Genomic DNA, 13,489 nt, shown 5'->3' with positions numbered 1-13,489 from the left:
CTGAAATGGAAAAATCTGCAGCCAAGAATATACAGTAGGATTCTCAGTCAGAAAAGGAGAGAAAGACAAACAAAAACTAAAGGAGTTTATGACCACTAAACCAGCCTACCCTACAAGAAATATCAAAGGGTACTCTGAGTATAAAGGAAAAACCATGAGAGCATAAAAATTTAGAAGCATAAACACAGTAAAAATAAGTATATCTATAAAAATCAGTCAAGAGATTCACAAAATAAAATGATGTAAAATAGGACACCATATACCTAAAACAGAGGGGGAAGGGAGTAAAGAACTGGAGCAGGGCACCTGGGTGGCTCAGTCAGTTGAGCATCTGCCTCTTGATTTCAGCTTAGGTCATGGTCCCAGGGTCATAGGATAGAGCCCCATGTCGGGCTCTGCCCTTAGTGTGGAGCCTGCTTAAGAGTCTCTTCTCTTTCTTTTCTCTTCTCTCCCACCCACTCCACTTCTCTCCCTCACTCACGCATTCTCTCCTCAAAAAACACACACACACAAAAAAAAACAAAAACAAAAAACAAAACAAACAAAAAAACCCAAAAAACAAAAAAAGAACAAAAAAAAGAAAGAAAATCAAAACCAAAAAAATCTTAAGTGACCATCAACTTAACATACATGTTAAATACAAATTGAATAGTCACTGCAAATCAAAACCCAGTAATTTATATGCAAAGAATAAAGAAAATGAAATCGTAGTAGTTACTAAAAAAAGCCAATAAATCATGAAAGAGAGCAAGAGAATGGTCAGAGAAAGTTACAAAAACACCACAAAAAAGTAACAAAATGGCAATGAACACATGTATCATACATATCAATAATTACTTTTAATATAAATAGACTAAACACTATAATCAAAAGACATAATGAGACAGAGTAGAAAAAAACCCAGGAGTCATCTATATGCTGCTTAAGAGACTCATTTCAGACCTAAAGACAACCTGCAGATTGAGAGTGAGGGGATGGATGAATATTTGTCATGCAAATGAAGGTCAAAACAAAGCTGAGGTAGCAGTACTTATATCAGACAAAATAAATTTTAAAACTAAGAATGTAACAAGAGACAAAGGAGGCCACTATATAATAATAAAGGATAAATCTAAGAAGAGGATACAGTTGTGAATATTTATGCACCCAACCTGAAAGCACCCAAATACATAAAACAGCTAATAACAAACATAAAGGAATAGATAATAATACAATAATAGGAGATCTTAACACCCTACTTACATCAATGAACATATCACCAAAACAGAAAATCAACAAGGCAACAGTGGCTTTGAATGACACACTGGACCACATGGTCTTAAATATATTCAGAACATTCCATCCTAAAACAGCAGAAGACACATTCTTTTCAAGTGCATATGGAACATTTTCCAGAATAGACCACATATTAGGCTGCAAGTCTCAACAAATTCAAAAAGATTGAAGTCATCCCATGCATCTTTTCTGACCACAATGCTATGAAACTAGAAATCAACCACAAGTAAATATCTGGGAAGAGCACAAATACATGGAGGTTAAGTAACATGCTACTAAACAATGAATGTATCAACCAAGGAATCAAAGAAGAAATAAAAAATTACATGGAGACAATGAAAACACAACATAAAATCTTTAGGATGCAGCAAAAGGTGTTCAAAGAAGCAGGTTTATAGTAGTAGAAGCTGCCTTCAAATGCCAGAAAATTTTCAAATGAACAACCTAACCTCACACCTAAAAGAGCTAAAAAAAAAAAGAACAAATGAAACCCCAAACCAGCAGAACGAAGGAAACAAAGATTGAGTAGAAATAAATGACATAGAAACTAAAAAACAACAGAACAGATCAGTGAAACCAGGAGTTGCTTTTATGAAAAGATAACAAAATTGATAAATCTCTAGCCAGACTCACAAAAAAAAGAAAAAGAAAAGAAAAAAGGAGAACTCAAAATCACAAATGAAATACAAACAACTGTAATATAGTATTATGAAAAATTATATGCCAACAAATTAGACAATGTAGAACAAATGGGTGAATTCCTAGAAACATATAACTTACCATAACTGAACCAGGAAGAAAAAGAAAATTTGAACAGACTGATTACCAGACATGAAATTGAATCAGTAATCAAACAACTCCCAACAGGACCAGATGGCTTCGCAGGCAAATTCTACCAAACTTTTAAAGAAGACTTAACACCTATTATTTGCAAACTATTCCTAAAATTAGAAGAGGAAAGAAAACTTCCACATTCATTATATGAAGCCAGTATCACCCTGATACCAAAGACAAATAAAGACACCACAAAAAAAGAGAACTACAGGCCAGTATCTCTGACGAACACAGATATACAAATCCTCAACAAAATAATAGCAAACCAAATCCAATAATACACTAAGAAAATCAGTTACCATGATCAAGTGGGATTTTTTCCTGGGATGTAAGTGTGGTTCAATCAATAAATCAACATCATACATCACATCAAGAAGAGAAAGGATAAAAACCATAAGATCACTTCAATACTTGGAGAAAAAAATTATTTGACAAAATACAAAATCCATTCATGATAAACAACTTCAACAATGTCAGTCTAGAGGTAACATGCCTCAACATAATAAAGGCCTTATATGAAAAACCCACATAAAACATCATACTCAATGGGGGAAAATTCAGAGCTTTCCCCCTAAGATCAGGATCAAGACAAGGATGTCTACTCTTAACCACTTTTATTCAACACAGTACTGGAAGTTCCAGCCAGAATAATCAGACACAGAAAGAAAAAAAAAAATCCAGATTGTTAAGGAAGAAATTAAAACTTTCACTATTTGTAGATGACAGATTATATACATAGAAAACCCTGAAGACTCCACCAAAAAAGTACTAAAACTGATAAATGAATTCAGTAAAGTCACAGGATATAAAATCAATATACAGAAATATGTTGCATTTCTATGCACTAATAATGAAGCAGCAAAAAAAAAAGAAAAAAAGAAATTAAGACAACACTCCCATTTACAATTGCATGAAAAATAATAAAATATCTACAAAAAACCAAAGAGATGGAAGACCTGTACTCTGAAAACTATAAAACTCTGATGAAATAAATTGAAAGCAACAACAACAACAAAAAAATGAAAAGACATTCTATACAATGGGTTGGAAGAAAAAAATATTGTTAAAATGTTTATATTACCAAAGGCAATCTACACATTTAATGCAATTCCTATTAAAATACCAACAGCATTTTTCAAAGAACTATAACAAATAATCCTATAATTTGTATGGAACCACAAAAGACCCTGAATGCCCAAAGCAATCTTGAAAAAGAAGAAAAATGGAGGTATCACAATTCCAGGCATCAAGTTATATTACAAAGCTGTGGTAATCAAAACAGTATGCGACTGGCATAAATGTAGACACGTGGACCAATTAAACACAATAGAAAACTTATAGATAAACTCACAATAATATGGTCAGTTAATCTTTGACAAAAGAGTAAAGAAGATCCTATGGGGAAAAGATGGATTCTCTTCAACAAATAGTGTTGGGAAAACTGGTCGACCACATGCAAAAGAATGAAATTGAACCACTTTCTTACATCATACACAAAAACGAGCTCAAAATGGAGTAAAGACCTATATGTGAGGCATGAAACCATAAAAATCTTAGAAGAGAGCACAGGCAGTGATGTCTCTGACAACAGCCATAGCAACATTTTTGTAGAAACATCACATGAGACAAGGGAAATAAAAGCAAAAATAAACTATTGGGACTACACCAAAATAAAAAAAAATAAAAAAAAAACTTTTGCACAGTGAAGGATATAATAAAAAAAACTGAAAGACAACCTACTGAATGGGAGAGGATATTTGCAAATGATATATCCAGTAAAAGGTTAGTCCCAAAATATAGAAAAAAATAATGCAACTCAACACTCCAAAACCAAATAATCCAATTTAAAAATGGGCAGAAGACATGAAGAGATATTTCTCCAAGAAGACATACAGATGGCTAACAGACACATGAAAAGATGCTCAACATCAGTCATTATTAGGGAAATGTAAATCAAAACTACAATGAGATATCACCTCACAGCTGTCAGAATGACTAGAATCAAAACACAGGAAAAAAGTCTTAGTGAGGATGTGGAGAAAAAAGAACCCTCGAGCACTGTTGGTGGGAATGCAAACTGGTGTAGCCACTGTGGAAAACAGCATGGAGGTTTCTCAAAGTTAAAAATAGAACTACCCTATGATCCAGTAATTGTATTACTGGGTATTTACCTTAAAAGTACAAAAACTCTAATTCAAAGGGATAAATGCACCCCTATGTTAATTGCAGCATCATTTACAATAGTCACATTTTGGAAGCAGCCCAAGTGTCCATTGATAGATTAATGGATAAAGAAGTGTTACATATACACAGTGGAATATTGTTCAGCCCTAAAAACAAATGAAATCTTTCCATTTGCAATGACAGAGATGGAACTAGAAAGTATAATGTTAAGTGAAATAAATCAGAGAAAGATAAATACCATATGATTTCACCCATATGTAGAATTTAAGAAATCAAACAAATGAGCCAAGGCAAAAAGAGAGAGAAGGAGAGAGAACCAAGAAAAAGACTCCTAACTACAGAGAACAAACCGATGGTTAACAGAGAGGAGGAAGGTTAAATAAGTGATGGGGATTAAGGAGTACACTTATTACAATGAGCACTTCTCATTGTACACCTGAAACAAAAATGACACTATGTTAATTATACTGGAATTAAAATATAATTAATAAAAAATAATTTAAAAATAAAAATAAAAAGCAAAGCTACTGTTGTGAAAATGAAACAGCAGGCAACCAACTAGGATAAAATACTTGCAAATCACATCTCTGACAAAGGACTTATATGTGGAATTTGCAAAGAATTAAGACAAGACTACCCACAAGCCAATTCAAAATGGACAGAAGATTTGAAGACATTTCATTAAAAGAAAATAAATAGGGGCAACTGGGTGGCTCAGTTAGTTAAGCGTCCAACTTTGACTCAGGATATGATCTTGCAGTTTGTGAGATCCAGCCCCTCATCAGGCTCTGTGCTGACAGCTCAGAGCCTGGAACTTGCTTCAGATTCTCAGGTCTCCTTCTCTCTCTGCCCTTCCCTGCTCATGCTCTCTCTGTCTCTCAAAAATAAATAAACGTTAAAATTGTTTAAAAAGTAAAAGAAAATAAACATATGGCAAATAAGCACATGAAAATACATTTAACCAGGGTGCCTGGGCAGCTCAGTCAGTTAAGCATCCAACTCTCAATTTTGGTTCTGGTCATGATCTCACAGTTCGTGGGATTGATCCCCACATCAGGCTCCATGCTGACAGCACAGAGCCTGCTTGGGATTCTCTCTCTCTCTCCCTCTCTCTGCCCCTCCCCCATTTGCACAGTCTCTGTTTCTCTCAAAATAAATTAAATTAAATAAGAAAATACACTTAACACCAACTGAGTTTAGGGAATGCAAATTAAGTCCTGCTGATGTATCCCTTGATCCTTATTAGAATGGCTACAATTTTATTTTATTTTATGTATTTATTTTTTTATTATATGAAATTTATTGTCAAATTGGTTTCCATAGAACACCCAGTGCTCATCCTAAAAGGTGCCCTCCTCAATACCCATCACCCACCCTCTCCTCCCTCCCACCCCCCATCAACCCTCAGTTTGTTCTCAGTTTTTAACAATCTCTTATGCTTTGGCTCTCTCCCACTCTAACCTCTTTTTTTTTTTTTTTTCTTTTTTCCTCCCCCTCCCCCATGGGTTCCTGTTAAGTTTCTCAGGATCCACATAAGAGTGAAACCATATGGTATCTGTCTTTCTCTGTATGGCTTATTTCACTTAGCATCACACTCTCCAGTTCCATCCACGTTGCTACAAAAGGCCATATTTCATTTTTTCTCATTGCCACGTAGTATTCCATTGTGTATATAAACCACAATTTCTTTATCCATTCATCAGTTGATGGACATTTAGGCTCTTTCCATAATTTGGCTATTGTTGAGAGTGCTGCTATGAACATTGGGGTACAAGTGCCCCTATGCATCAGTACTCCTGTATCCCTTGGATAAATTCCTAGCAGTGCTATTGCTGGGTCATAGGGTAGGTCTATTTTTAATTTTCTGAGGAACCTCCACACTGCTTTCCAGAGCGGCTGCACCAATTTGCATTCCCACCAACAGTGCAAGAGGGTTCCCGTTTCTCCACATCCTCTCCAGCATCTAGAGTCTCCTGATTTGTTCATTTTGGCCACTCTGACTGGCGTGAGGTGATACCTGAGTGTGGTTTTGATTTGTATTTCCCTGATAAGGAGCGACGCTGAACATCTTTTCATGTGCCTGTTGGCCATCCGGATGTCTTCTTTAGAGAAGTGTCTATTCATGTTTTCTGCCCATTTCTTCACTGGGTTATTTGTTTTTCGGGTGTGGAGTTTGGTGAGCTCTTTATAGATTCTGGATACTAGCCCTTTGTCCGATATGTCATTTGCAAATATCTTTTCCCATTCCGTTGGTTGCCTTTTAGTTTTGTTGGTTGTTTCCTTTGCTGTGCAGAAGCTTTTTATCTTCATAAGGTCCCAGTAATTCACTTTTGCTTTTAATTCCCTTGCCTTTGGGGATGTGTCGAGTAAGAGATTGCTACGGCTGAGGTCAGAGAGGTCTTTTCCTGCTTTCTCCTCTAAGGTTTTGATGGTTTCCTGTCTCACATAGAATGGCTACAATTTTAAAAGGACTGATCATATTAGGTGCTGGCACCAATGTTGAGCAGCTAGAACTGTTATATACTACATATGGGAATATAAAATGGCACAACTATTTTGGAAAACAGATTGGCAGTTAAAAAAATTTAAACATATACCATATAACCCAGCCATTTTTTATCCTAGGTATTTACCTATAATAAACATGAGCTTATATCCACTCAAACACTTGTTTATAATTATTCATAGAACCTTTATAGTAGTTAACACTGGAAACAAAATGTGTACCAGATGGTTAAACAAATTGTGGAATACTACTCAGAAATAAAAAGTAAAGAACTAGTGTTACGTGTAATAACATGGTTGAATCTTAAAGCAACTGTGTTAGGTGCAAGAAACCAAAAATAGAAGAGTACATATTTCACAATTCCTTTTATATAAAATTCTAGAAGATACAAATTAATACATAGTGAGAGAAAGCACATTGGTGGTAGTCTGTAGATATGAGTAAAGGGAGGGAAGAATGCATTTTGATGAGTAGGAAGGAAATTTTGGAGGTGATGAATGTGTGTATTATATACCTTGCAGTGATGGCTTCATTATTATTAACATATGTTAAATGGTATCAATTGTACATTTTCAATATACAGATGATCATACTTCGATAAGTATTTAAAAAGAAATTACCAAGAATTATATATCAAAAGACAACAATATCAAGAGTTAATGGGTGGATGTATTTGCTACCTATACAATTTACCATGCACTTGTAAGTAGACTATATAATGTGTTCATAAAACTAAAGAAAAAAATACAGACAATGATTTTTTTTAATGAGCAAATATTTAAATAGGCACTCCACAAAAGAAGATACTCAAATTTTCAATAAACATGTAAAAAGTTGCTTAGCATTGGCAATTATTAGGGAATTGCAAATTAAAGCTCTTATAAGACCCATCAAGACATAAAATTGAAGGAACTGACACCACCGAGTCTTCACAAGAATGTAGGGTAATTGGAACCCTTAAACAGTGCTGGTTTGATGTGTAGTGTTACAATCACTTTGGTAAACTACCAGTATATACTAAAGGTAAACAAATTTACCCTATGACCCAGTAATTTTAATTGTCTAACAAGAGACATGTAAAATAATATTCATAATTTCATTCATCATAGCCCTTGTTTAGAAACAGCCAAATGCCAATTTTAGGATAGGAATAGAATATTAGATAAGAAAAATGAATGAGGGGTACCTGGGTGGCTCAGTCAGTTAAGTGTCTGACTTCAGCTCAGGTCATGATTTCATGGTTTGTGAGTTCAAGCCCTACATTGGGCTCTCTGCTGTTAGCACAGAGCCTGCTTCAGATCCTCTGTCTCCCCTCTCTCTACCCCTCCCCTGTTCTCTTGCTCTCTCAAAAATAAACATTAAAAAAAATTTTTAATGAATGAACTCCCTAACATAAGATATGAACTTGGGGTCGTTATGATTGATATGTCACTGTAGATTCATCAATTGTAACAACTCTGTCGATGTGGCAGAGCATGTTGATAATGGGGGAGGCTACACATAAGTGGGGGCAGGAGGTATATGGGAAATCTCTACCTTCCCTTCAATTTTTCCATGAACCTAAAACTGCTCTTAAAAACACTCTTTAAAAGAAATGAACTAGTGCTTACACAACAGCATGGATAAATTCACGAGCATAATGTTGAATGAAGGAATATAGACACAAAAAACATATACTATATTATACCATTAATATGAATTTTTTGATAACTACTGATTAGGAGGCTACAAAATGAAACTTCTGAAGTTCTGGAAATAATCTAGTTACTTGGCTGTATATTATGTAAAAACTTATGAAATTGTACAAGTTTTTTGCCCTTAAGTCGTATTTTGTTAAAAAAAAAAAAAAACTGATTAAGTATAAATCCCTATAATGTAAAATCAAAAAACTGAGTTTATGTATATACTTACTTAAAAGCACATACAGTTAGACTCATAGATACTAAATACAAAGATGGACACGTGCAGGTATACGAATGGAATATTTCTGAAAAAATACACAAACTAATTATAGTAAAAATGGGACCTATACTTGCTTTTCCTATTATATTTTTTGCATCTTTTGCAAAAAGATGGAATTTACATCCTCTATGTGTATTTTCTATTGTAAACAATAAATAAAAGGAGTACAAGAAGAAAACATTAACAAAATATTACACTTTTCTGGAATCTTTTTAACTTATATTAATCTTTTGCTTCTATAACCTAGGGTTTGAAAAAGTATTAAAAAAATTTTGTAAGTGACCTAAATTAACATGTAGAAAATTGTATAGAATTTGGTTTAGAAATAAAATCCTAAATTCTGTTTTTTTAAATTCTTATTATTCATGAATTTAAGAACATAATCAAGATTTTCTAATAGAACTGTTTCTCAGTGAATTAATTACACCATTGAGAGTCCCTTCGTTCTCATCCTAATACATCAAGAACACTTTAGGGAATAAGGAGAATTTAGAGTGTAGGTTCTACTGTTCTATTGTTATGAGGCTGAGCTTTTGCAGTACAAATGGAAATAATGTTTGCTATTCTATCAATTCTTTGAGCTTTTTTCACCTCTTGCAGAGATATAGTTTGGGGCATCATTTGGCCAAAACCTTAATTAGCAGTTAGAATCCAAAGGCTTAAGAGGACCTAAACATCTCTGTAAAAGTCAAGTTTGGAGAAATATTCAAACATGATTGATGGATGTTAAGAAATTACAGTACATTGACCTTAGATTTATTCTCCAGAGAAGTTTTGATCAAACAGAAGAAAAGCATGTGAGTTTCCTTGCATTGGCTCCAATTTAGAGACTCATGTCGATATGGCCTTTCCAGGGATGTTAGGCGCCAATGTTGAAACTGTAATTTAAAGAGCACCAAAGTTAAAATTCACAAGCTAAGGAACAACTTGTTTTCACAGCAATGAGAGCTGGCATGGCAAACACTTCTCAGTGGTGACTTACATACTTATTCAGTGATTTAGACTGCTTCTCTGGCACGGGTCAAATGGCATATTAACATGGGATATAATCCTTTCTCACTCTGTAGGCAATGGCTCAGTGTGATATTGGCACCATATTAAGCTTCATTAACCCTACAACACGTTGCCTTCTTACTCTTGGCACTCTCCTGCAGGCTTCAGGCAGTAACCCATGAGTAATCTGATTACCTACAACCGACTGTAGCCGCATGGAATGGAGGCTGACTACAGAGTGGAACACAATTACAGTCTTTTGAGATTCAATTAGAAAGCTGTTGGTAGAGCTTCGTTTCTGTAACTGGCTCCAATAACCCTCTTGAACTGCACATTTCTTTAAGAGCTCATAGTAAATAACGAACTTAAAAAGCTTCACCTGTTCTTCATATGCCTTTTAGAATTTGTCCTCAAGTGCATAACAAACTAGGTTTTCAGTTAGAAACAGTAACTATTTCCATAGACTCTACATGGGATTTTTTCCTCTCTAAAGGGGAAACATTATTCATCTCTTTCACATAATTATTCTGATTTTAGTTTTGTTAATGGACATTAAAAATAAATGCTACTTAGCACGGAGGTGAACATTGTCAAAGGCTAATTGTCCTTTAAAACCTGAAGTGAAGAAAAATTTTGCATTTGAAAAAACAAAATTAAGACAAAGAAGATCTAGACTGGATTATGTCATTCTGTGCTATCTCAAACATCAATTACACTAGATATACAAATCCATAAGATTTCATTCTTTGCTCGCTAGTGGTCTGAATTCCTAATTGCACATTTAAAATGAAGTGGTTTTAAAATGCATACTTGGAAGAAACACATTAGTTAGAAGATGCTTCGTATAAATTAGAACATATTTGGTAATGGAGTGTTTGTCTATTGAATTATTTTTGCCCCCAAACTTGTCTCATCTTGCTTATTTATTGTGGGATTTGCTTTTTCTATTCTGAGAATTCTAGAATGAATATGAATTTCAGAGACAGACTTGAGCTTCAATCCTGGCTTTGCTACAATCTACAAGATCTTTAGAAGTTATTTAATTTTGAACCTCAGTTTTCTCTATTTTGAAACAGGGAATAAAAATACCTTATGACAGTGTTGTTGCAATGATTAACAGCACATGATGAGGGAATGGCACAGGGCATGGCATATAGTAAACACTCAACGCACGTGCTTTTCTTACTAAATTTCTAGATCTCACTGGAAACAGCACTGGCTTATTGTAAATTCATATCTTTGTTTTTATCACTATGTGTAAGTTATCTGGTTTGATGACATAAGCATCTATTTTTATGTTATGAAACTAGAGAATCATCACTAATTATTGAAATACATTACTTATAGGCATTTATTTCAATCCCTGAGTTTCAGTAAGAGGTATCGGGAGTTTGAGTGCCAATGATATTTTCCTTTTATTCCCACTGTCCTTTTTTCAAAGAAAATGTGAATACACAATCAGCTTATTAAATTCAACCAAGTTCCAAAAACCTCAAGCCAACACTCCAGACTAATGCCAGTTCCTTGACCTCTGTGAGGTAAATGCGTGGAGTCTGAAAATACAAGCATTTTAAAATCTAAAAAGCTAGGCAGTTATAAATGCTCAGAGTATATGAAAATCTTTCTACTTGACTCTGCAGGTAAAAAGCTAGTAAACTACTGAATGCTAAACACTTTCTTCACCACAGTGAAAAGGTATCACTGAGAAAATCATTTTCCTCCCTTGACTCTGTAGATTACCATGTGTCTGGTGAATGCACACTGCAACTGCAGAACCAGTGTGTATTTGATAACCACTGGTGTGTGAGGCCATGTCACCCATTAGCATCCATGAGTCAGATGGCTTAGTTAAGTCTACTCATCACTTACAATAATTGAATCAGACTAGCACTGATCCATTTTGTGGTCCAACATGACATACCTCACTTTATCATTATCCATAATGAGTCACTCTGTGTCAAGGGAACTGGTCAAGTTTAGCATTTGTTATTAATCACCAGGATTTTAGGGACAATTTTTCAGTTTTGCCAACACATGTTGCTAGATTTCTATTATTGTAATTAACTATAGCTGGCTCATTAATATAGGAAAGCCAAATGGAGCCCTGAGATTCCAAAGTGTCTTGTTTCAAAGTGAACTACTTTTCAAAGAATAATCCTGAAGGCAGCACTGGCTGTATCACCAGGCATGGATATGTCTGGAAGAATAGAAAACTGGTGTACGTCAGTCTATTTATTTTTTATTCTTGTTTTTCATTTGGCCCTTAGGCATGTCCATATCACCAGTGGGAAATCTGGATCAATAATAGTTCAGATGAGAGACATGGAAGGTCTTCTGGGGTTGGTTTTAACTTTTTAAGCATCAGATAAAATAAGCCCTTTTTAAAAAGTACAGAAACTCAATTTGTAGATTGTTTGGTCAATATTGTTCATAACTTTCATGAAAGTATTGCAAGTTTTTTTTTTTCTTTTTTGGATCTAGGCCTAGAGTAAAATAATCAACAAAACAAAGCTTGGCAACAAACTGTTATTTTCATTTGTTCCCACATGTTTTCCCTTTTAAAAAAATCTATTCCTTCATCCATAGCTAAGATTCTATTACCCCTGCTTTGACTAACAGATTTCATGCTTTTCTGCCTCCAGAACTTATACTCCTACCCATCCTGATTTCTCCTGTCCACATAATTTTCTCTTTTCATATTGATCGTCTTCAAAAATGCCACCAGCAGCCTCCACTTGTCTGTTCTTGTTCTTAGGCCAGTCTCAGCTGATTCTTATGTTTCCTTGACCTCATATCCTGATTCAAGATTTTACTGAAGCTTTTCATGAAGAGCATGTAAAGTTACAAGGTATACACACAAATGGCCTCCAGATGCCCTCTAAACATGTCCACTCTTCTTCCAAAGTTCCTCTTTTCCCAGGTACTACATCATCCTTTCATTATTTAGAAAACTCTCTCTTCCTCCACTGCATCTTCACTTCTAATCTGGCTCAGCAAAACAAAGCATCTGCCTCAGCATCTGTGCTGGGTGGGGATGGGGTTAAGAGTGGTGGTATAAACAATGTATCTCATGAGTCACAAATGCATTATTTCGTCTAATATTCACAACACTCCAAGGGAGGAAATGGAGCATCAGAAATGTTCAGTACCCAGCATCAAAATTAAGGGGCACATCTCGGAGACAGACCAGGTCAAGCTAGCTCTGAAGCCCTGGTCATTGCACCATACTAGTATGAGGTAGTTTTAGGGGATATTTAAATATTTTGGTAATTATGTATTTACTGTAATATGCATTTAAAATATAATACAAAAAAACATGATTTTACATATACTATTACTAAATTTAACAAAAAACAAGTGAGTTGATTCAAACTTGTTTTCATATAAATTATTAAATGATAGTGCAGCTGCCCCACAGATGTGGGAAAGAACGAAATACAGTTGTGGAAATACTATATGACCTTATACTTTTTTAGTTCTCCCAACTGCTCTCTAAGGATCTCCATATAGTATTTAACTTGAAAGGTCTCTGTGCTTCAGTGCTATCCTATCTAAAATGTCTACTGGCCCCATGTCTTCTTGCTGAAATCCAGCTTAAATGCACTCCCTTAACACAACCTTTCCCAAATGTCCCTCTTCTGAAGATCTGCATCCATATACTGACATGGCACTGAGTGGAGTATATGCTTTTTTGACTAGATTTATTCATATGTTTGTTCTGTCCTTTTTACCTTG

General features: G+C 34.8%; 1 long non-coding RNA gene across 2 annotated transcripts in view; it reads right to left on the bottom strand.

Moving 5' to 3' along the window:
* Positions 1–9,630, bottom strand: part of LOC123598901 — a 40,568-nt gene extending 30,938 nt beyond the window's left edge. For both annotated transcript variants that reach the window (XR_006712869.1, XR_006712868.1), the window contains exon 1: positions 9,511–9,630. This is a non-coding gene — a long non-coding RNA (uncharacterized LOC123598901). The remainder of the gene's footprint in view (positions 1–9,510) is intronic.
* Between the last annotated feature and the right edge of the window lie 3,859 nt (positions 9,631–13,489).

Source organism: Leopardus geoffroyi, chromosome C1 (genome assembly GCF_018350155.1).
Source record: "Leopardus geoffroyi isolate Oge1 chromosome C1, O.geoffroyi_Oge1_pat1.0, whole genome shotgun sequence".
Lineage (NCBI taxonomy): Eukaryota > Metazoa > Chordata > Mammalia > Carnivora > Felidae > Leopardus > Leopardus geoffroyi.
Note: the sequence above shows the minus strand (reverse complement) of the source record. Positions and strands in the feature narration are given on the sequence as shown.